This window comes from Pelobates fuscus, chromosome 1, assembly GCF_036172605.1.
Source record: "Pelobates fuscus isolate aPelFus1 chromosome 1, aPelFus1.pri, whole genome shotgun sequence".
NCBI lineage: Eukaryota > Metazoa > Chordata > Amphibia > Anura > Pelobatidae > Pelobates > Pelobates fuscus.
In genome coordinates, this window is record NC_086317.1 from 453,315,956 (window position 1) to 453,341,299 (window position 25,344).

Below are 25,344 nucleotides of genomic sequence, written 5' to 3' on the forward strand. Positions count from 1 at the left end.
CCGTATCACTACATTCATGAACATGGACAATCTCTTTTCTGCAGTCCTAATGGTGGCTATACTGCCCAAAAAATTACCTAAATTCTTAAAAGATATTCATTTGCAATATTTGTTTTATAAGCACTCCAAGAAAAGGGTGAAATAGATAATCAATTTTAAAAAAACTTTGCTTATCATCTACTGTAATGTCTAGGGAAAGTCTTGTGAACAGTTCTGATTATAAAATATTCTATTTATTTGCTGCATTCTCTGTGCATCTTTAAAGAAGGTGCTGTCTCTTACAATGAAACGGCACATTATCTTGAGCAGAAATGTTTCTATTTACATATAATGATCATTCTGAACTTGGATCAGCTGGTAATAGCTCCACTTCTCTCCAATGACTGTAAATTTCCGCGGGACAATTCAATTAAAAATCACACATTACATACAGTACTTTTTATACATCATTGCTACTAAATATATTAAACCTTAATGCACTTTTATATGGGAATACAAATTGCCAACTTACAATATAATAACTGAAATCTTAATTTCACTTGAAAATGATGATAAACACACACAAAAAAAAGCTGATCATTTATTCTAATTTATTACTATTTTGTTTTTATTGACACTTTATGTAACAGCAGACATAATACAATTTAGACCACTTTAGAGTGTAATTTAATTGTGATAAAGTATGTTAATGCAAAAAAAAGTGTTTTGTAGGTTTAATAGTAATTTATCATTTAGTTTATTTGCTTAATAGAATTCCTCTGTTTATTCTGTTTACATAAAAAAAATCTCTTATACTGTATATATTTTCATATCTTCTCATTTGTAAGCCACTATTTTGTAAAAGTAGCTACTATTTTACCCTTTGGTGGCAATATCAGAATTTTAATTCAGTTAGTGCTTAAACCAACTCGCTGCTTAAACCAACCTTCTCTATAGTCATTCCAAACTATGTATAATTAACTGTAAATTGCCATGGGACATCAATTTAGAAAGACTACATGATAAGTCAGTAAAATATATAATGAAATATAATTTATTTGTTTACATGACAATAATGCAAAATAAGGCACATTAGAAAAATGAAGATGAAATTCTTAGTATCGTGACAGTTTTAGACTGGTGTCAAACCATGTCTCTCACAATACAATAAATAAAACAGCAAGATCCATTTCAGCTTCAACTGGAAAACCATAGATCACTGTAGTACTTAAAGTCTTAATCCTTTATATGCACAAAAAAAAGTTAGATTGTTCATGCTAACAGCATGCTCTGTGCCTTTCGTATAAGTGCATTTTATCAAGAACTAATGGTATAAAAATTCCCCGTCTGGATATAGCCTCATCTAGCTCAAACACAGCTGCAATTAGGTAACATCTAAATGCAGCAAAATGCCCAAAACCCTTCTGAATCACTACAAATACATAGAAAAATTCACTCATCCAAGGGCTAGTGGCTATCTAATCCAAACTGGGAGTACGTCACCCGAACATCTAAAAACATGAAAAAAGGAAAAACGGAGATAATGCCTGTTACAAAAGCATTATTTTTCGTTGTGTGCTTTTAAGTGCTACTTTTACCTTTCAGCCCTATTTGCAGCCGTTCGTATGGTTCAGCACGAATCCTCTGTGTAACGTATAGGTGGCCGCCATTTAGGGACTTTGCACGTGTTCACGGCCATCTTACGTACGAACAGCGGTGTTTGCCAGCAATCGTCTGGAACTAAAAATGGAGACACACAAACAGGCGAACACCGCTGAGACCTCCAGGATAACGTAACTTCGTGCTGGACCTACCGAACGGCCCACCGTTCGGTAGGATGATTACCCTTCGCATGGGGAGTATAGCGAACCCCGGGATAACTATGGATGGCAAAGGTTTCATGGAGTTTTAACGTACGAACGGAGACCGACCGCAAGGCCAAAACTTGTGGAACTATTTTCGGCTAGAAAGTCTGTGCGGTCGGTCAAAACTTTGGAAACCCATAGCTCCCGAACCATTTATCCGAACAAGCTGGTTTTCGGATATGTTGCTCCCCTGAACAAGGGCTATCCAGCAGTGCAGGATTTAAAGGTGTACCCCCTGGTTTTGGGGTACATCCCGAACTTGGCTAAAAATATGTACAGCATAATTGGTTTAACTGTTTATCTGAGGGGAGGGGATGTGTGGGTTGCACCATATGTGTGATTGGTGATTTTATGCCTCCCCCTGGGTGTGTTCTGTTTGCATGTAACCACAATAAAAAGCAGGCTTGGCATCCCAGTCCTCAGTTCTTGTTCGACCCTCAAATCGCAGCCTTGACTCATTTTGTGGGCAGAAGGGTATCCTAGCTGTACTATAGCTAGTGTGATTATTCTACATTTGCAGGACTCGTATGGAATACTACGGAAAGCAGCTTCTCCCCTCTTCAGCAATAGGAATCCAGACTACTAAGCGGTCCAACTCTCAGCTAGACTAAGGGTAACCGTAACAATGCCCACCCCCGCCAAAAATAAGGGAATGTACAAAACCATACACTGATCAACCACAAAATTAAACCACCTGCTTAATATTGTGTAGGTGTCCCTAGTGCTACCAATACAGCTCTGATGCATCAAGGCTTGGACTCCACAAGACCTTTAAACGTGTCCTGTAGTATCTGGCACCAAAATTCAGCAAGTTCTGCAAGTTGCAAGCTGGGGGTTCGAGCACATCCCACAGATGCTCAACTGGATTGAGATCTGTGGAATTTAGAGGCTAGGGAACAACTTGAAATCTTTGTCATGTTCCTCAAACCATTTCTGAACAATTTTTGAAGTGTGCATTATCAAGCTGAGAGAAGCCACTGCCATAAGAGGACACCATTGCAAAGAAGGGGTGTGCGTGGTAAGCAAAAATCTCTAGGTAGGTGGTATGTGTCAAAGTAACATCCGCAACAATGTTTCCAAGCAGAATATTGCCTAGAGCAGTGGTCCCCAAACTTATTAGGTTCAAGGCGCCCTTAATATTTCAGTATTTTTCCAAGGCACCCCAAGTCACAATTTCTAGGTTGTATATCTTTACAGCGCTGCAGCATTTTCTGGCGCTATAATGTAATGTACAGGGTTGGTGTTTGAAGGGGTGCTTGTATACATTTATTGTGTTTTAATACAGGAGTGTGTTTGTATGTGATGTTTGTGTTTCATTGCAGGGGTGTGTCTGAATGTAATCTTCACTTTTAACTGTGGATGTACATTTGTGTTAAGTATTTGTGTTTGAGTGAAGGGGTGTGTTTGTATATTTTTTTTAGTTTAAAAGCAGGACTGTGCTTGTATGTTGTGCTGGTGTTTGACTGCTTGGATGTATGCACATACATACATACTTGTACAGATATTCATGCACATTAGCACACAGATGCATATAAATACACCAACACATACACACAGATTCCTATAGGCACCGACACATATGCACACATAGATACACACTGACATACACAAACATGCACCCTAACACACACAAACATTGATACATGCCCACACCATGACACAGATAAACACTGACATAAAAACACACACCCTGACACACAGATGCACATACACAGATGTGTGTATGCACACTCACACAGATGCACACCCTGTCACACACACACTCAGACACATACACACACTCATACACATACACACACTCATAGTCACACTCATACTCACACAAATACTCACACGCTGACACATTCAAACACTCACACTCATACACATACCCATACACATACAAACACTCATACTCACACACACACTCAAACACACACTCATACATACACTCACACACAACACACTCAAACCCTTACACACACCCATACACATACACATACACTCACACACATACTCATACTTACACAAATACAAACACTCATACACATACAGTCATACTCATACTCACTCATACACACACTCATACTCATACACTCAAACTCATACACACACTCATACACTCACACACATACACACACATACACACATTCACCACACACAGACACACACTCACTCACACACAAGATATATATTTTTATATATCTCCAGCCACCCTCCTGTGAGCCCACCTTATGTGCCAGGAGGGTGGCTTGGAGTCCTGCTGCTGTGTGAGTGAGGGGTCTGGAGCGCTTCATGCTCGTCTCTCCTCACGCAGAGGCTGCCTCCTCTCTCTCCATCACTGTATCCCTGCAAGATGCTGGGAGGAACTGACAGGCTGTCACTACCTCACAGCCGTCCGACATTACAGAGGCCCTGTTGAGCAGTAATGTTTTCCTGGTGCTATAATCATAGCACCGGGAAAAAAATTCAGCAGCATCACTGTGTGCACATCACGATCCCCCAGGGCACCATGGCACACAGTTTAGGAACCGCTGGCCAGAGCATAACACTGCCTCTGCTGGACTGACTTCTTCCCATTGTGCATCCTACTGCTATCTCTTCCCAAGGTAAACTACGCATACTCACCAGTCCATCCACCTGATCTAAACAAAAAACACATTATTCATCAGACCAGGCAACCTTCTTCAATTGCTCCATGGTTCAGTTCTGATTCCTGCTTCCAACACCTGAAATTCAAGAACTGAACATTTCCTTGCTGCCTAATATATCCCACCCCTTGACAGGTGCCATTGTAATGTTATAATGAAAGTTATTCACTTGACCTGCCAGTGGTTTTAATGTTGTGGCTGATCAGTGTATAAAGTTACTATCCCCATTATTGCCTCTCCAGTATTAAGACCGACTGCCTTATAGCCTGCTAAAAACATATTAAAGAGGAAAGTTCTACACACGCACAAAATATCAAAGGCAGTGGAAATATTTTCCAGTATCTTGCAATTTGTGCACATTTTTTACTGATCATTAATGTATAGTGATGTCCCGAACAGTTCGCCGGGAACCGTTCGCCGGCGAACATAGCATGTTCGCGGTCGCAAACACGCGCGATGTTCGGTCCGCCCCCTATTCATCATCATTGAGTAAATTTTGACCCTGTACCTCACAGTCAGCAGACACATTCCAGCCAATCAGCAGCAGACCCTCCCTCCCAGACCCTCCCACCTCCATGACGAATAGGGGGCGGACCAAACATCACGCGTGTTCGTGACCGGGAACACGCTATGTTCGCCGGCGAACGGTTCCTGGCGAACTGTTCGGGACATCACTATTAATGTATTAAAACACCACCATAAAGTTAAGTTCTGATATATTTGCCTACAATATAAAATATATACACTTAATTATATTTTAAATATGTTTTGTTCTTCTAAAGACTATACATGGCACATTAAGAAAGGTTATTGCTACCAGAAGAATACTGCATCTAATCCATTTTACATGTAACTATATGACCTTATAAATTCTATAGAATGTAAGGCAATACTAGTTCCGTCATAAAAGAGCAGTCAATAAAGAATAACTAGTTCACATAACTAATTATTTCGCCAGTAGAATAATAGTTTTGCCTCTGCAGCTAAAAAGATAAATAAATAAGAAAAACTGTTAAGTGGGCTGTCACAATGATTTATGATGCAGACATCAATGTAAAACTTTCTGTCATATAAATCCTTTCAGCGGTAACCTAGTAATTTAAGATTTTTCTTTCAAATTGACTATACTTTAAGACCAGGAGCCAACGCTGTGTGACCTTGTGGGGTCACACCGGTTACTCTGTACATCTCAATTTCATACTGTAATAACCCGTCTATTTGGATAGAAAAATGCAAAGCGTTAGGAGTTCTGAATGGGTTTTTTCTTAATGGTAAATCAGAGACTACTTTATATGCATTAAATATCATTTTTATCTTCGGTTTATTATATTGTAGGTATTGTATTTCAGTAACAAGAAAAGTGAATTGTTTGCGCTACAAACATATAATACAATTGTTTCTTATCCAATTCTCAATGCACACCGATGGTTTAGAACAGGGCTGTGCAAACGATAGACCCCCAGATGTTGAATAACTCCAACTGACGCTTCTACAACATCTGGAAAACCACCATTTGCCTTCTCCTGTAGGTTTCCTGCAGGTCGTTCCCAGTTCTGTTTCAGTTGGGATACTGACAAAACATGGGTCATTGCTGTGACATGAGGACTGGGCTGGAAACGATTCTAATAACTTTCATTTTCTACTTTCCAACCCTTTCTTGTTGAAGAAGACGTTAGGGTCTAATCGCATTAGACGTTGACTTCTGTAAATATTTTTATACCGTTGAATTCATTTAAATGTCCTTTTCTTTGCAAAATATGTATTCTCAGTTTGATGGGTAGCATTTCTGAACAAACTCTTTTAGATTACAAACATGAAACAACATGGCATGATTTTAACGTGATTTACTATAAATTAATAAAAGGCTACATGCTTGATAGATGGGTTGAATGCATGAATAGGAGAGCTGGGATTATTATTATTCTTTACTCTTTCTAGTTTTCTTATTGGGTTGCGTAATTTTAATTATGTTTGTTTTATTGATTTGAGAAATTTGAATAAAGAGTTAATTAAGCCAGGTAACATGGACATTGATATTAATTTTGAGGTTGACCCACTATTGTGAAATCTCAGCTTCAAAACTCTTATCACTGCACTTCCAGTGGGCATGGGATGTAACAGCATAGGGCATTCAATATAACTGTCATGCATTTGGTTCCAGCCTGTCCTTCTGGTGTGGCATCAGTATGATATACACATAATTTGGTTTCCCCTTGTAGTTGCACTAGTGACCTGAAACTCATTGAGAACTGACTGGTCACTAACTGGCTACAGGTTAATCTAGTAAGCTCTATTTGTTTGAAGGGCTCTCGTATACCCCTTTTTTGTTTTGTTGCATATATATATATATATACTTCGCTTTGGAGAGGACCATGCGAATCATCACTGCATGTTGTGTCTGTGTGTGAAAGACGTTCAAGATACCACCTGTCTTGCTTAATGGTTTAGGCTTTGGCTTATTTTTCAATTATTTTTGGTTTGCCCACTTGAAGCTTGATGCTTGGCGCTTGATGCAATGCATAGTAGCTATAAAGCACCAAGAGGCCAACAAGAGTGGTTTGAGTCTACAGATTGTTTGTTTGGAATTGTGTTTACCATACTCTTCTCTAATTGAATATTGTGTGTGTATAGTAACCTCAAGCAGCTGTCTTTAGCCAACCAACTCTTCACAGATTATCCAAAGTCATAGCCAGATATGAAAAATAATAGATATCTACCCTGAAGGTTACCTTTTTACATACATAATTCTTATGTTAATTAGAAAAGAAAAATAATCTTCCAGTTTATTGGAAACAAAGTCTACAAAGAATGTAAAACGTCCTACATATATAGCACTCCCCTTTCAAGATTAGTTACAAAAATCAGACATCTCAGCCAAATTTTGAAGATGGAAAAAGCTGTTTCCAGTTTTTCCTTTCAAGTCAACATCAAAGTTATCCAGTAAAAATCGAGAGTAATAAAACTGTACTTTAACTGACTTTGGAAATTAGTCAACCTGAACTGACCCTGATAGCAGTATTCATGCTGACTGGCTATTGTCTCAGGTGTTGTAACAAAAAAGTCCCCCAAAGGATGTACCAATATAGGTTACTTTACGTCTGCCCTAGACTCAGACTTGGACAATCCCAATTTATCTTCTTTGTTCTCTTTGTCCTGATTTCTGATAGATCTTTTACCACATAACCACTTCTACTGTCATCAGTGTAGTCCAGATGCTCACAAAGGCTTGTGCTGTTGCTTTTTTCTAAAGCCTTTGCGAGGTGCAGGTTGCTTGATAATACGCATATGAAAAGCCTTGGTGCTGTGAATTCATTTTAACATTTTCACGTCTTCTTGTACCTTTCCTTTTCTCTTTAACCTGACCAATGGATTTTACCTCTCTGTGACTTGATTACGCTGATAACCACAATCAAAAGGCAATTACCCAGCGAGGGAGCAAGATAATTATTCCCATCAATGAAAGATTGAAAGCACCTGAATAGACAACTGCAATTTTTTAAGCAGTGGCATTATTGGTAGAACGATTACCACTTGAAATTTCAAATTCATGACGAAAGAAGCTGATTTGTTTGCAGAATGTCTTTTCTGGATATCTGTTAATTGTAATATCATGAGTCATATATTAATGATAAAAATTGCAACTCATATATATAAACATACACACCATGCATGCAACACATATGCATACATAAATACACACATTCGTCCATCCGCCTTTGCATCCATCTGTCACTCCATCCAACATGCCATCTATCTGTCTGTCTGTCACTCCATCCATCATGCCATCTGTCTGTCTGTCACTCCATCCATCATGCTGTCTGTCTGTATATCTGTCTGCCTATCTGTCACTCCATTCATCATGCCATCGATCTGTCTACCTGTCACTCCATCCATCATGCCATTTATCTGGCTGGCTGTCACTCCATCCATCATGCTGTCTGTCTATCTGTCTGCCTATCTGTCACTCCATCCATCATGCCATCTATCTCTCTATCTGTCCATTCATCAGGCCATCTATCTGTCTGTCACTCCACCCATCATGCCATCTGTCTATCTGTCACTCCATCCATCATTCTGTCTGTCTGTCTGTCTGTCTATCTATCACACTATCCATCATGCCATCTGTCTGTCCATCTATCTATCTATCTATCTGTATGTCTGTCTGTCTGTCTGTCTGTCTGTCTGTCTATATCTATATCTATATCTATATCTATATCTATATCTATATATATATATCTATATCTATATCTATCTATCTATCTATCTATCTATCTATCTATCTATCTATCTATGTAATAGTCCTGTGATATTAGTTAAGATAACGTTATTGATATTATTCAATATAAGCTTTATTATTCACTTTCAATCCTTCTTGCTCATATAAATCAGTAAACAATGCAGTGTGCATATTCCCCACGGGGACGTGATCAAGTATGATAACAAAATAAATAGCTACAAGCAAATGTCAACACTGTGTGCTCTGTTTAAATGCCTAAAATACACGTCAAAAACTGTGTACTCAAAGTGCTATAACTTATCTTCTAATTTTGAATATAACACTTGTGAAATGATAAAGCACATTATAGTCTTAAAAGTTTTATAGAAACTGTTTTAATCTAATATTTAGCTGGGTAGCAGCACCTAGAAGAGGAATCTTATTTTGTGAAAAACACTTGTGTTGTTCAAGGGAGATCGTCAATAGGCAGTATTGACAAGGAAGCCTCAAGTTGCGGAGGTGATCAAGGAATAGTTCGAGATCGAGACCCAACTTGAAGGTTGAATAAAAGATACAACTTGGTGAACAATGTTTTTAGTTTTTTTATTTGGTTAAGACACAAAGTACATACAGTCTGGCTGCAATTTACTGAATCCCTCTTAGTTGTAACAGGCACACCATATTCATCAGTTTACATGAATCTGCCCATAATAAATAATGTACTGTAGCAGGATGGAATTCCTTGTGGCATGGTAAACCCAGTGATCTTGTTAGGTTGATAAGAAACGATCAGTGGCTTGAGTTAAAGGGTAAATGTTGTGATCCTTTCCACATACATTATATTGGCTAAAACCCTTCTAAAACGATTCCTTTACCATGTCCTAAGTCCAACATTAAACCCTATAATGCTCTATAATTCACATTATGCCACCAAATCTTTAAATTAATTCAGAGTATTACATAAACCTATATTTATAAACGTCATGCCTGCTACATTAACCCCAAGTCATACTGTGTTAACTAACCCTGCATCCACAGCATGTAAACACTACACCCATAGCAATATCCCAGCACTGTGCGATGTATTGTGTTATGAGGCATTAAAGTGGCATTGTCACACACTCTCCCAGTATTACATGGATCAGACCTAGGGTTTTACATGAACCCATTTGGGGCTTCAGTCTCAGTCAGCCCCCACACCCGCAGCAATGATCCTGGATAATTGGTATTAAATACCAATAGAAGATTGTATCAGATAAATGAGTTGCCCATTAATTGCCATGTACATAATTTGGATCTTAGTCAAAATGTATTTAGAAGGACTAAGAGCTAGTTGGGGAAATACTACTCAATTAAAGGTTTCCAAGACAATTCATTTTTTATATATCAATGTAGCTATTTACCAAGCCCCAAATGTAACTATAAAGCCATGTTAATTTTACTGGGTCAGATATTGAGACGTCCTGTTTTAAACCGCAATATAAGCCAAAAGTCACCATAAGGCTTCCACTATGCAAACAGCTCAAAAATAAAAAAATAAAGTAGTCTTTGATATTAATGAATAAATACTGAACAAGGAGTATATTTCTCTCAGTGGGTGAGTCTACATTAAAAAGTGATTGTAATAAACGTTTTACTAAAAGAATAAAGTTTGTATATGTGGGGCTGTCCCATCACCTTCATCAATGCCCTGGGTAGTGGGATAGCTTTTTGTAGTGTGGGACCCTAGAGTCACGTAGACTTGGAATAATCTGTTTCAAAAGTCCATCCATCTTCTTTCTTAATCAGGGATTCAAATACTTAGTGGGGGCCTTCCATTTCCCCATTAGTTGTGCTTTAGGCTTTAATAAAAAATGAGACGGAGGACATAAATCAAAATATAACAGGACGTTAATCAATTCCATGTCCACTGGTATAAAATGTCCACAAGGATACTTTTAATCACATATCATTGATACAGGAAGTCTCTCTGTATTCTAGTAAGCAGTTTCTTGCTCTTTTGAACAGATTTGCATTCACCTGACACAAGCTGATCACTGTTGTTCCTCTTCTTTAATGGTAAAAATTGATTAAAAACACCAAGGAGCTAAATCGGGAAAATAACCGTTTAAATGTCACTGGTCAAAAGAGCAGACACAATTTAAAACTGTATTCATGTTTCTTATATCTAGATTTGCCCTGGTTTCAATGCTGAATTTCCTATTGAGAATGTCTAATTCCGCACCGTAAATAATTTACTTAAATAATTCTGCATTGATATACATTAAAGACAGATGCCAATGAAAAAAACAAACAATATATATAAATGCAACTCATCAGCAGGACGTTGGTTACTGGAGGCTTGGCATTGACTTTTGTAATATTGGCTTTAAATGTTAGAGAAACACTATAGGGTCAGGAGAAAGAACATGTATTTCTGACCCTATAGTGTTAAAACCACCATTTAGGTGGCTCGTCCCCCTTCGTCCCCTTAAAAGGTAGGAAAACGTACCTTATTTCCAGCACCGTGCAAGTTGCTGGCGCTGGCTCAACCTCCAATCTGCCTCCTTGCTGACATCATCATAATTTAGGGTGTCAGCCAATCCAATGGATGGGCTGAAATTGGCAAGGAGGTGGGGTAGGGCATGGTCAAATGACAGTTTGGCCAATCAGCACCTTCTCATAGAGATGCATTGAATCAATTCATCTCTATTAGGAACATTTAGCATCTCCATGCAGTGTTGAGATGCTGAACGGCAGTGCAGCACAGTGTGCAGCACTGCCCCAAGAAGCACCTCCAGTGATCATCTGAGGAGTGGCCACAGGAGTTGTCCCTAGGGGCAATGTAAACACTATCTTTTCTCATGAAAATGCCTGCAGGGAATGATTATACTCACAAGAACAACTACATTACGCTATAGTTGTTCTGGTGACTCTAGTGTATCTTTAATGTTCCTGAAACGGGGAGATACTGTAAGTTTACAAATATTGTCACATATTATATATCAATGTATCATCAAATAGACGAGCTGAAAAAAAACATACAGTTCTGGAGAGTTTTTCCAAGTATAAAGTAAATATTCATTAAGTGCTATTCCGTCTGCTAAAAGACATACTAAATATTAGATACTGCTGCACAGATATACATCAATATCAGATACTGTTGCACAAACGTATATCAGTAATCTTTTATCAAGACTATGTAACTGTACCACAGAACATTTATACTCTTTATCCGCGTCTACAGATATCTACTGTAATGCCGTATTCAGTAACATCAATCACAGTATAAATGTGTATCTCTTCCCAGGAGACAACCTACTTTACCATGCTCTGATTGTTTTAATTGTACAGAAGAAATAAATAAATACATACGTATGACAATTGATTCTCAGTGTTCTGTATGGTTTTTTGCCTTTCTGCAAATCATCCCCAGGACATTCTTCTATTAATTTTACTAACACAAATCCGTTGACATACATTATATTTCGAAATATAGGAGAAATAGTATCCTATTGTATACTGATGTTTTCATGAAAAAAAAACCTCTTGCTTGTGTTAAACTCTCCTATGTCTCCAGGACAATGAGAATTCTCCTTTACGTGAAATTAACAAAGTGAAGTAGACTTTCTATTGTAAGTTTGGTTGACTCGACAGCAATGTTTTGTACCTGCATCTTAGTTCAGTTTGTAGAAAGGTCCATCTTTGTTTGATAAAAGATGTACCAATAGCTGGGTAATGTAATAATAATAATATTAATGTTGCTCAGCTGGTACTATTTGTACAAACATTTTTTTAATTGTACTATTATTCAACGGCTACTTAGGAACAATATTCAACAATTCAAGCAAGTTATTCAAAGTACTTTCTCAAGAAAGTAGAGTATTTTACTAGTTGGTAAAGTTAGTAAATCTATAATAGTAGGACTTAGTTGTATTATCAGAGATTTATTACTTAATATTTTTTATTTTTTCAAGCAAGACATAACAAAAAGTATAATATAAAGCATTTAACAATGCATTATGTCTTGGCTGGTGGACATTTTTCATTGTATTTAATTGAGATATTATTCTTATAATATTTAACTACAACTGTGAATATTACTAGTTTATCCATATAAATATGTCATAATATTTCCTTCTTGTCAATGAAATAGCTTTTAGGAAAATACAGTTTTTGTTTGGACTTACCCTTTAAAATATTTCAGGAGCTATATGATGCCTCCAGCAAATTGAATATTCAGTTTTGAGAAATTGTTTTATGTCCAATCTAAAAAAAGAAAATGTGAAAGATTAGGCGCCTGAAACAGCAATTACTTAACGCTTTTTTTTTCTCTTTAAATAAATCTTCACAACATTTATTTCACCTTCAATCCTAATACCCTAACACCTCATAGGATTTACACTTTCTCCACGAACAACCAAATCAAACACATAAGTCAGCACAAAACGTGCTATCTTTTTATACAGTTTAACGTTTTTTTTTATTATCATTTTTTTTTTTTAATGAAACAATACCAAAGTTCAGAATAGGTCAATAAAAAAAAAGAAAAAGTTAAGTATTTATTTAGTCATTTACATTTCAGAGAGGAGTTTTTCTAAGCATTCTTTAACAATAACCCTTGACACTCTATGGTAAAAGTAGAGAATAGCTGAGAGTCTTTCTAAGCATACTTTGACAATAACGCTTGACACTCTATGGTAAAAGTAGAGAATAGCTGAGAATTCCAGGTGTTGCAAAGCTACGACTCACACGATGTTCTTCCATAACGCTCTGCAGGAGTTTTGCTAAGTTCTAGAAACACATTGGGATTCAGCCCCAAGCAGAACTTGATAACTGCTTCTCTAACAAATAGGAGGGAATATGTCATGACATATCCCCACTCTCTATGTTATGTCCCCTCCTTTCTGTACAAGGACATCATATTACTTATGCTCTCTGGATCTCAATGAAACCATAGCTGGAAACAAGCATATGCTGCACAGTCTGTATTCAATGCAATTCTACCACCCTACTTAACTACAGAAGGTTCAACACCCCCACCCAACAGTTACTTGAGGGCACCACTCCCTCCCCATTGCTAGCTTTGCTGAGCTCTATGCTAGGTTTCTATCTTTTAAAATAAAATTTGGTGTCTGGAGTTTGTTTTTCTTCAGTTTGCCCACCGGGCTAAGGAAACAGCCGAGCAGAACATTTCTGCCCAGGACCTTGCATAATACTGTCGGTTTTATTGACGTGGAGCTCTTTGGAACACTTTGGCACATTACTGTAAGTTTCATCCCTGAGAGAGCTCTGCAATCCATGCTGCACAAGACAGCTTTATGGATGCTGATTCATGTGATAGACTTGAGCATATTAGAAGGAAGGGGTTAAAGTTCAGGTATGGTCAGAATAGGGTGAAGTTAGACAGGGCAACTGGTAGTGAGTACCACTTAAAGCCTGTGTAGTACCTCAGGATTTTAATTTTCGAGCCCGCCCTGGATATATATATATATATATTTTTTTTTTATTATTATTATTAATTTTATATATACATATACATATACACACTTTAAAACTTTATATATATATACATGGAGAAGTTAAAAAAAAAACATGGTTTTTGTAGTAAAGTAATTGACTACAAATCTATCGGAAACTGAATATTTTATTTGTATTTATGAAGGGATACAAAGTTCACTTAAATACATTTCCAACACTTCACTGGAGAAAACCTATAAATAATGATTTTTGTAAATATATGGTGTATTAGAAAACACTTTGCCGTAGCCCACTAAGTATCTAATGTGTTCATTAATGAGGATACAGTTGTGCAAATTGATGTTTATTGCTGTCCTTTGATCAGGTTGCACCATTTAGATATCCACCTTGCCACAAATGTAATTTTCTCATTCAAATCACTAACAGAAATTCTCAGGAGAGCCAATCTGAACGTCTTTGACCTTTGTCCGAAAGATCAGTCTATTGCTCTTGTTTCCAGTATATTGATTTATAGTGCTGAATGTTTAATTTCGTGATGCAGTTTACTAAGCTAGTTTCCTTTTATAAAATGGACAACAAAATTAGTCATGTGAACTTCTACTAATTAAGGTTACAGATAAATCCCTTTAGACTCAAAGCATCATCTTGCAGAGAAATCGATAAGACTCTGCCAAGCCAGCAGAGAAACAAGAAATTCAATTAGAATACGATATACTGTACACATCTCCGGAACATATTTCTGTATACGTAAAGTCTCAGATGAACATTCCAAAATAAAATAAAATAATAATGTTAATAGACACTACATGCCATGATATCGATTTGTGTAATGTTGCAACATGTAATAGGACAGATATTGCTGAATACACCATGAGTACAGTTAGGTAAAAACTCCAATTTATATACTCCATGAATTTTCATATCTGCAATGTGTATTCATGCATTCCCTCAAGCAAAATGTAACTGTGCGACTGCTGCGGGGATTGGACTTTTGAGAGACTTTGTTTTAATGTTTTTTTTTTATATTCATGATTCCTGCTTCAAAACGTTGTGTGGAAATCTATCCATCCAAAAAAAAAAAAGAAAATTTGAAAAGTAGTATAAATTTACATGAAACAAAAGAATCGTGAAATCACCCTAGAATTATTTTATGCTCTTTGCATGCAGCAACGTGTGCCATTTTTTTCTCCATATTTTTCCTGCTAGCCTTGTCATTATGATCTTTGCTAACCATGAATGATATTTTCAGAAGATATAAAAAATAAAAATGTGTAGGTTGTATGTCCTGGTTAATATTCTATTAATCATAAAAATAAAATGGACACTCTACTGTGCTTATATAAAATAAATACAAACTACTGTGTAGTAGATATACCCCATATACAAAATATGCATTGTTGGTATATATAAAAACAGCTTCCAAAATCTGCAGATCTCTTGTCTGCTGCCTTTGCAAGCCCTCCCCTTCTAACCCCTCCCAGTCTTTCTTTGACTGTCCAATCACAGACTTTCCAATGCAGCTCAATGAGAAGTCCTTGCAAGACAAGTGCTCTGAGCAATTGTCTGCCTTTTGCGTTCAGCTGCACTGAGCCAACCAAACCAGGAAGTTACAGGATCTGTTGTCTTCCTGAAACCTAAAGGGGTGTCACCAGGTTTATTTTTAAAAGTGTCAGATTCTATTGAAATCTGCACGTTTTGCAGAAATAAGAGAAAGAGAACACAATCTTCACACGTAAAGCTTTTCAGCAAGCTAAAGTGCCTTAGGGGTCTGGAGTGTCCATTTAACTGACACCATTAATCCATTAAAAAAAAAATAAGAAGAAAATGAAGGGTTGGAAGTAACTATATTATTTAGATAAAGTAAAAAGAGTTAGGGCACATAGATTTCTTCACAATGCAGACTATAATGGGAACCAGCACATCAGGACAGTCGTGATGAACCTGCTATGTAAAGAAATCATTGATTCATGGACTTTTTTTTTACTTCATTGAAATCTTTCTGGAGACTTGACATCCCTGAGCCGAGAGCATAGGTGTATACCTGTCACTTTATTGTTGGAGCTGTGTGCAGTCTGTACTTAATATTTTGGTCTAAATTATTTAGTCAATTATTATTCACTAAATGGTTAGTTGTAATGAATTGACAATCACACAGAAAAAAATTAGCTAATAAAGTCAAATAGCAATTGTAGCTCGTTTTCTTTTTAAGACAAAATGCTGCCATTCTATCAATTCTGTAAAACAAACTGTAAATTGTTATATTGGCATTTTAAAGAGAGACATGGGAGAGGGTGCTAAAAAATAAACCATATCGTAATATTTTATTCTGTAATACAAGCATGTCAAATATGCAGCCTGGGCCGCATACGGCCCTCAATGACTATCTTTAAGGCCCAGGGCCCTTGTGCAGCTTTGTGCTGTGCTCTCCCGCAGGCTGCATAGAGCGTATTGAGTCATATATACGGTGGCTGGGCAGAGTGGCAGGTTGCATGCAGAGCAGGCCACCCACTCCCCCTTCCCTGCTCTTCGCAGTGCCAGAGGAGCACGTGGCCTGCTTAGAGAAGATCCTGCAGGGCTGGAAAAGGCTTAAGGTAGAGGAAGAGTGGCTTAGGGGAACCTTCATGTAGAGTAGTCGATAAAATTGGGAATGGGGCAGGGAGGGGCTGCAGTGTATTAGAGTGGTGGGAGGAGTGGGCAGTGTATTAATTGGGGAGGTGTGGCAGTGTATTAGAGTAAGTGGGGCAGTGTATTAAATTGGGTTGAAGGAGGGTGGCAGTGAACTAAATTGGGCTGAGGTGAGGCAGTGTATTAAATTGGGGGAGGTGAGGAAGTGTATTAAAGTGGTGGGAGGAGGCAGAGTATTAAACTGGGGGAAGTCTTCCTCACTCTGGGTTTTTTTATAATTACTAAATGCTATTTTTTTGTTTTTTACTATTTTGGCCACATCTGCGGAGTACCACAGTGGTTTCTTGAATTTTTTGCTTTTACTGACAAGCCTAATGCAATTTTCTGTTGCCTTCAGTAGTGCAGCTTTTAAATAATCCCATTTATTTTGGACTCCATTTAAGTTGCTCCAGTCTGATAATGACTCCTTTACACATATTCTAATTTTAGAAAAGTCTGTTTTTCTAAAGTCTAAAACTTTTGTTTTTGTGTGGTGTGACTCAGTCACTGTTCTTATATTAAACCACACTGACTGATGATCACTGGATCCTAAACTTTCACCTACAGTAATATCTGATACCAAATCTCCATTTGTTAACACTAAATCTAGTATGGCCTCTTTACGAGTTGGCTCCTCAACGACTTGTTTTAGAGACAATCCCAGTAGGGAGTTTAGAAGACCTATAAGATTAGGCAGAAAGAGGCTAAGCAAGTTATAAGAGCTTCCAAATCACACACAGAAGAGAAAATAGCACAGTCAGTAAAAAAGGGGGACAACACTTTTTTTAGATACATAAATGAGAAAAGAAAAGTAAAACAAGGATTAGTTAGATTAAAAACAAAAGAAGGAAGGTATGTAGATGAGGATAAAGGTCTAGCTGACTGCCTCAATGAATATTTTTGTTCGGTATTTACAGCTGAAAATGAAGGAAAGGGACCTCTGTTAAAAAAAAAGGATAAATGAGTCATTTATTACATGTGAGTTTACAGAGGAAGAGGTTCTATTTCAACTGTCAAAAGTAAAGACAAATAAGTCAATGGGACCTGATGGAATACACCCAAAGCTATTAAAAGAGCTTAGTGGTATACTAGCAAAACCATTAACAGATTTATTTAACCAATCATTGTTAACAGGAGTAGTCCCAGAAGATTGGAAATTAGCGAATGTTGTGCCCATTCACAAGAAAGGTAATAAGGAGGAGTCGGGCAACTATAGGCCAGTAAGCCTTACTTCAGTAGTGGGGAAAGTGATGGAAACCATGTTAAAGGATAGGATTGTTGAACATCTAAAAACACATGGATTTCAAGATAAGAGACAACATGGGTTTACTTCAGGGAGATCATGCCAAACTAATCTTATTGATTTTTTTGATTGGGTAATTAAAATTATAGATCAGGGTGGTGCAGTAGACATTGCTTACCTAGATTTCAGTAAGGCTTTTGACACTGTTGCACATAGAAGGCTTATCAATAAACTGCAATCTTTGAGTTTGGATTCCAATATTGTTGAATGGGTAAGGCAGTGGCTGAGGGACAGGCAACAGAGGGTTGTAGTCAATGGAGTATATTCGAAGCTTGGGCTTGTCACCAGTGGGGTACCTCAGGGATCTGTACTTGGACCCATTCTCTTTAATATTTTTATTAGTGATATTGCAGAAGGTCTTGATGGTAAGGTGTGTCTTTTTGCGGATGATACTAAGATATGTAACAGGGTTGATGTTCCAGGAGGGATAAGCCAAATGGCAAATGATTTAGGTAAACTAGAAAAATGGTCAGAGTTGTGGCAACTGACATTTAATGTGGATAAGTGCAAGATAATGCATCTTGGACGTAAAAACCCAAGGGCAGAGTACAGAATATTTGATAGAGTCCTAACCTCAACATCTGAGGAAAGGGATTTAGGGGTGATTATTTCTGATGACTTAAAGGTAGGCAGACAATGTAATAGAGCAGCAGGAAATGCTAGCAGAATGCTTGGTTGTATAGGGAGAGGTATTAGCAGTAGAAAGAGGGAAGTGCTCATGCCATTGTACAGAACACTGGTGAGACCTCACTTGGAGTACTGTACACAGTACTGGAGACCATATCTTCAGAAGGATATTGATACCTTAGAGAGACTTCAAAGAAGGGCTACTAAACTGGTTCATGGATTGCAGGATAAAACTTACCAGGAAAGGTTAAAGGATCTTAACATGTATAGCTTGGAGGAAAAACGAGACAGGGGGGATAAGATAGAAACATTTAAATACATAAAGGGAATCAACACAGTAAAGGAGGAGACTATATTTAAAAGAAGAAAAACTACCACAACCAGAGGACATAGTCTTAAATTAGAGGGACAAAGGTTTAAAAATAATATCAGGAAGTATTACTTTACTGAGAGGGTAGTGGATGCATGGAATAGCCTTCCAGTTGAAGTGGTAGAGGTTAACACAGTAAAGGAGTTTAAGCATGCGTGGGATAGACATAAGGCTATCCTAACTATAAGATAAGGCCAGGGACCTAATGAAAGTATTTAGAAAACTGGGCAGACTAGATGGGCCGAATGGTTCTTATGTGCCGTCACATTCTATGTTTCTATGTTTCTAAGTGAGGGGGATATCAGTCTATTAAACTGGGGAAGGAGCCATGTATTATAGTGGTAGGAGAGAGGAACAGTATATTAGAGTGTTGGGAGGGAGGGGCAGTGTATAATATTAGTGGGAAGGAGGGAGCAGAGTATAAGAGTGGTGGGAGAGAGGGGCAGTATATTAGAGTGGTGGGAGGGAGGGTCAGTATATTAGAGTAGTGGTAGGGAGGGAGCAGTGTATTAGAGTGGTGGGAGGGGCAGTATATAAGAGTGGTGGGAGGGAGGGTCAGTATATTAGAGTAGTGGTAGGGAGGGAGCAGTGTATTAGAGTGGTGGGAGGGGCAGTATATAAGAGTGGTGGGAGGGAGGGGGCAGTGTATTCTAGTGGTGGGAGGGAGGGGGCAGTGTATTAGAGTTGCGGGAGGGAGGGACAGTATATTAGAGTGGTGGTAGGCAGGGAGCAGTGTATTATAGTGGTAGAGAGGAGGGGGCAGTGTATTAGAGTGGTGGGGGAGTGTATTAGACTGGAGGGAGGGGGAAGTATGTTAAACTGGGGGACTGAAGAGGGAGGGCAGTGTATTAAATTGGTGGGAGGGAGCAGTGTATTATAGTGGTGCAAGGGAGGGGCGGTATATTAGAGTGGTGGGAGGAAAGGGGCAGTGTATTACATTGGGGGTGTGTGTTAAATTTAGGGTAGGGAGGGAAGGCAATGTATTAGATTTTGTAGGGAGAGAGGGAGGGAGGGAAGGCAGTGTGTTAGATTGGTGGGATGGAGGGAAGGCAGTGTATTAGATTAGCATGAGAATGATACAAGTAATTTTAGTTTGTGTTGGTCTAGGTCGAAACTCTTTTTTTTTTTTTTTTTTTTTGCGGCCCACAGAAACTTAAAACTTGTTTATTTGGCCCATGCTAGCCTTTGACTTTGACATGTTTGCTGTAAGTGATTAATAAACAAAATAGTCCATTAAAATAAAAAATGGTCTTGTAAAATTTGGAATAAAAGAGCAAAAGTTTCTAAAAATATTACATTTAAAAAAAATTCCAATTTGATTATTTTAACAAGAATTTTGAAGTTTTATTCCAAACCTATCCACCATGTACTGCTTTGTAAAGAAATAGCAGAGATAATAAATAAAGAAAAAAAATACATATTCTAAATTAAACAAAAAACAAGGTCCTTCCAGATCACAGCAGTCACAAACGATTATGCAATGAATCACCTAGCAACCGTCTCTCCCTCTCTCTCTCTATATATATATATACACAGTTCTTCACTTTCCTTTCCTACTTACATTCTGGCGATACTGCAAAGTGATCCTTTGCAGTAGTCATGCAGCTGTGGGTACGTGTTAGTAATAATTACTTAAGAAAAGTTCTCTGAAGTTAAAGGATAATGTAAAGTCTGATTTATTATCATACAGTATGTTTAATGCATGAATTTGGATATGTGCACAAACGTCCCACTACTCCAAGGAATTTTTAAGGAAAATCAATTGATAAAAGTTGTTTAAGGTCAACTGAAGATAGAACCTTGAACCTGGACAATATTCCATATTTTCACTCAAATGTCACGTTAAGTCAGATTGAATTAAATTGATTGTCTTCTTGTGCTGATTAGCTTCCAAGAAAAGATCATTGAAAGATCTTAAAAAGTTAGGGTTAATAATATTCAATAAATATCCAACAACCGTCTTATTAACCACCTCTAAACTGGGAGGCAGCTGCATGACTGTTAGTCAAACAACCTCTTTTTTGGCATGTCTCTGACTATCTGTAAACCTAGGATGTATTCTATAGTAACCACACTTTAAAATAAAGTTTAAAAAAATAAAACTTACACAGCTGATGGATGACTACAGTGCTCATTTATCAGTCAGAGAACTATAGCAGTTGTTATGGTGTTAGGAGGTCCTTGATGCTGTCTTACCTGAAGGGGTTAAACCATTCTAGAATGGTTTAACCCCAAAGGTTGCCTCTAGTGCGGGATATCCCTTCCCCAGCAGCATCTGGCTTCTTCAACTGAGTTTCATGAAGAACAGAGTGCCACCAAGCATAGGCACTGCTGATTGGCTAGAGGGGTCAGCTGACTCTCTAAGCCAATCAATAACTCCCCATTCATAAAATATGTACATAACAGTACAATGTTTCACTTCATTTGTGTTATATGTCTTAATCATATGGCACCCAGCAGTAGCAACCAATGATAGACAATCACAGGTGGATTGATGTGAGAGCCAATAAAAATGAACACATACCTTAACTGACATGCTAGTTTCCAGATGTCATTGTGCAAGTGTGAAATGTTCGGACCAGGCTATTACTGAATGACTTACAAGAGGAAGTCTAGTAAAAGCCAATGATTAGCTTTCCATTTCACACATTCACTGTGCGTGGCAGTAACAGTGATCACGTAGCAAGTGACAAAACAATGTTTTCAAACCCTGGCTTGTCAGCTAGTCCTTTTTCATTACTATTATTGCCATAGTGTAGAGAGAATAGAACTATGCTACACTATCTCTCTTTTTGGAACTTTAGATAGAAAGACATATTTATAGGAAATTAGAGGACAACTTAAAAGGTTTGGCAAGTTGAGAGAAAATAGATGTTGGAAAATGTATGGGAAATTATATTTAAAAAGTGACACCACCAATTTGTATCCATTATAGAAATTATTCCTAAAAAATATGTAAAAGGAAAAAGAAAAGGAAAATAAGAAACTATTGACCTTTTAAATGTCCCCTTGCCAATGCTGTTGGAAACATTGAAACATAGAATGTGACGGCAGATAAGAACCATTTGGCCCATCTAGTCTGCCACATTTTCTAAATACTTTTATGAGTCCCTGGCCTTATCTTATATCTAGAATAGCCCTATGCCAAACCCACGCATGCTTAAACACCTCACTACAGAAACATAGAATGTGACAGCAGATAAGAAAGTGACTTACGCAGCAAGTATCAGTACAGGCAGAGTGTTCTATAGACTTGTGAATTCCGTTTCAAACAAATTGAAATTCATCATAATTTGGGCAATAAACGGTCATTTGAGTTTTATGAATATATTAGTAGGGTAGCCTTGCAGAACCCTAGTTACCCATGGGGTAGAAATATTGGGGGCAGATAATGGCATGCCGGCACCCTCTTGTATATTTAATAAAAGCACCAAACCGCCGCCCTTGGGTGGGGGGTTGGGGAGTTGTTAAAGGGCCTACTGTCCTGGGGGTACCACCCCCCTACCGCCCTGGGGGGTAAACTAGGTCCCCTATTTAATAATGTTAGAGCCTGTACCCACTGCTCATGTAAGTCTGGGGGAAATAGGGACCCCCAATGTATTAATATTAGAGCCCTCACCTATTATCTATGGTTGTGGGTTGGTGGAAATAGGTTCCCCCATTTATTAATTAGAGCCCTTACCCACTGTCTATTGGTGGAGGCTGGGGAGACAATAGATGGGGGCCTGGTGGCACAATAAAACTTTACTCACTGGCAATTGGTGGGAGTGTAATGGGAACATAATATCCTGCCACTTTATTTATTGAAATTATAGCTTCCCATGGGGTATTGGGGTTGGGCATTATTTGGTCAACACCCATTCTTTAAATCACCTGGTGGAGGTGTATGTTACTAGCAATTAAGCAGCATTAACATGCCAGTGCCTAGTTTTTTAGCAGACATATCTGCACTTGCCATGGGGTTTAATTGTCTGAAATTCTGCAAATTAACAAAAGTTTTACTGAATTTACATATCTATGGATGTATGTCTGTAAATGGATGTGTATTTACTTTCATTATAATGATTATGCAATCTATCTTTTGGTTTGTCTGATTCATTAGAGCATAGACACTATAGAGGTGCTGCTTTACCTTTTTTTTTGTAACTGTTCACATCTAAATACAACACTAGATTTAAATATAGCGCCTTTTATTGCTTGTTTTTTTGATAAATTATATTGTCTGATTCATTAGCTGAATTATTTATTCTCATTACCGAAATTCTACAGAGCGAAACCGACATATGACTGAAATTGTATGATCCAGAAGAAAAAAAATATATTTTTGGCAAAAATGGTGTACAAGTCTACTGAACAGTGCTTATCAGGTAACAAAAATGCTTAAAATTGGAAACAATATATAGTTGTGCTCAAAGGTTTGCATAGCCCTGGAGAATTAGTAAGATATGTACCATTTTTAAAGAAAACATGAGTGATCATTCAAAACACATTTCTTTTATTTCTTATGGAATTTATATTCAACTGTAGGTTATAACAGAATGGCACAATCATAAAACAAAACATGGCAACTAAGAAAAAAAATAAAATGACGCCTGTTTAAAAGTCTGCTAATTAGTTCTTAATACTGTGTACTGCACTCTTTTGTAATAGTTGTCTATAAGGCCTCTAATTCTTGCAGGTGGTATAGCTGCCCATTCGTTTTGGCAAAATGCCTCCAGGTCATGCAAAGTCTTTGGTCATCTTGCATGAACCGCACCTTTTGACATCTCCCCAGAGTGGCTCAATGATATTATGGCTAGGAGACTGTGATGGCCACTCCAGAACCTTCACCTTTTTCTGCTGTAACCACTAGAGGGTCAACTTGGCCTTGTGCTTAGGATCATTGTCATGCTGGAAAGTCCAAGAGTGTCCCATGCGCAGCCTTTGTGCAGAATAATGCAAATTGTCTACCAGTATTTTCTGATAACATGCTGCATTCATCTTGACTTCCTCATGTCTTTAGAGCTGACCCCCCCAAAAAAAACATCAGTAAGCCACCACCATGCTTCACAGTGGGGATGGTATTTTTTTCACTATATGCCATGTTGACCCCTCTCCAAACATAGCCCATGTTGTGACCATAAAGCTCTATTTTGGTCTCATCATTCCAAACTGCAGTGTGCCAGAAGCTGTGATGCATGGTAAGGTGTTGTCGGGCATATTGTAACCGGGCTTTTTTTTTTTTTTACATTGGCGCAGCTTCTTTCTGGCAACTCAACCATGCAGCTCATTTTTGTTCAAGTATCGTCATATTGTGCTTCTTGAAACAACCACACCGTATTTTTCCAGTGCAGCCTTTATTAGGTTACCTGTGGGTTTTTCTTTGTATCCTGAACAATTCTTCTGGCAGTTGTGGCTGAAATCTTTCTTGGTCTACCAGACCTTGGCTTGGTATCAAGAGATCCCTGCATTTTCCACTTCTTAATAAGTGATTGAACAGTACTGACTGTAATTTTCAAGGCTTTGGACATCTTTGTATATCCTTTCCCATCTTTATTAAGTTCCATTACCTTGTTATGCAGGTCTTTTGATAGTTCTTTTCTGTTCCCCATGGCTCAGTATCTAGCCTGCTCAGTGCACCCACATGGGAGCTAACACACTCATGGACTATTTATACACAGACACTAATTGCAATTTAAAATGCTACAGGTGTGGGAAATTAACCTTTAATTGCCATTTTAACCTGTATGTGTCATCTTGTGTGTCTGTAACAAGGTCAAACATTCAAGGGTATGTAAAATTTTGATCTGGACCATTTGGGTGATTTCGGTTATCATTATGATTTAAAAATGAGCCAAACAACTATGTGATAATAAATGTCTTCATATGATCACTATCCTTCAATAAAATACATATTTTTTTTTTGCATGATCGGTCATATTTTTAAAATCAATGTCAAAATTTCACAATTTCTACCAGGGTATGCAAACTTTTGAGCACAACCGTAAGTATATTAGTAGTGCGCTGTTTCAACCCTAAAATAAAAGAGATTGAATTAACCTCATTAAGAATTAATTACGTGAGAGTTATGGGCGATTAAACAAATTATTATTATTTTTTGATAATGGAAGCTATAGATTTACTTGTTAAATTACATTTTATCTATTTTACTGCAACTATCAGACAAGTTGGCTGAAACCCAGAATCAACAGAATATATATGATCTCCAGGGCTAGCTTGTGGGACCATAA

The 25,344-nt window shown here is 37.7% G+C and overlaps 1 protein-coding gene across 1 annotated transcript in view; it reads right to left on the minus strand.

Annotated features, from left to right (window-relative positions):
* The window catches only part of CNTN5 (contactin 5), a 1,203,952-nt gene that overhangs the window by 707,985 nt on the left and 470,623 nt on the right, over positions 1-25,344 (minus strand). The window contains exon 3 of the mRNA XM_063430510.1: positions 12,860-12,938. The gene's annotated coding sequence lies outside the window, so the exon portion shown is untranslated. The remainder of the gene's footprint in view (positions 1-12,859; positions 12,939-25,344) is intronic.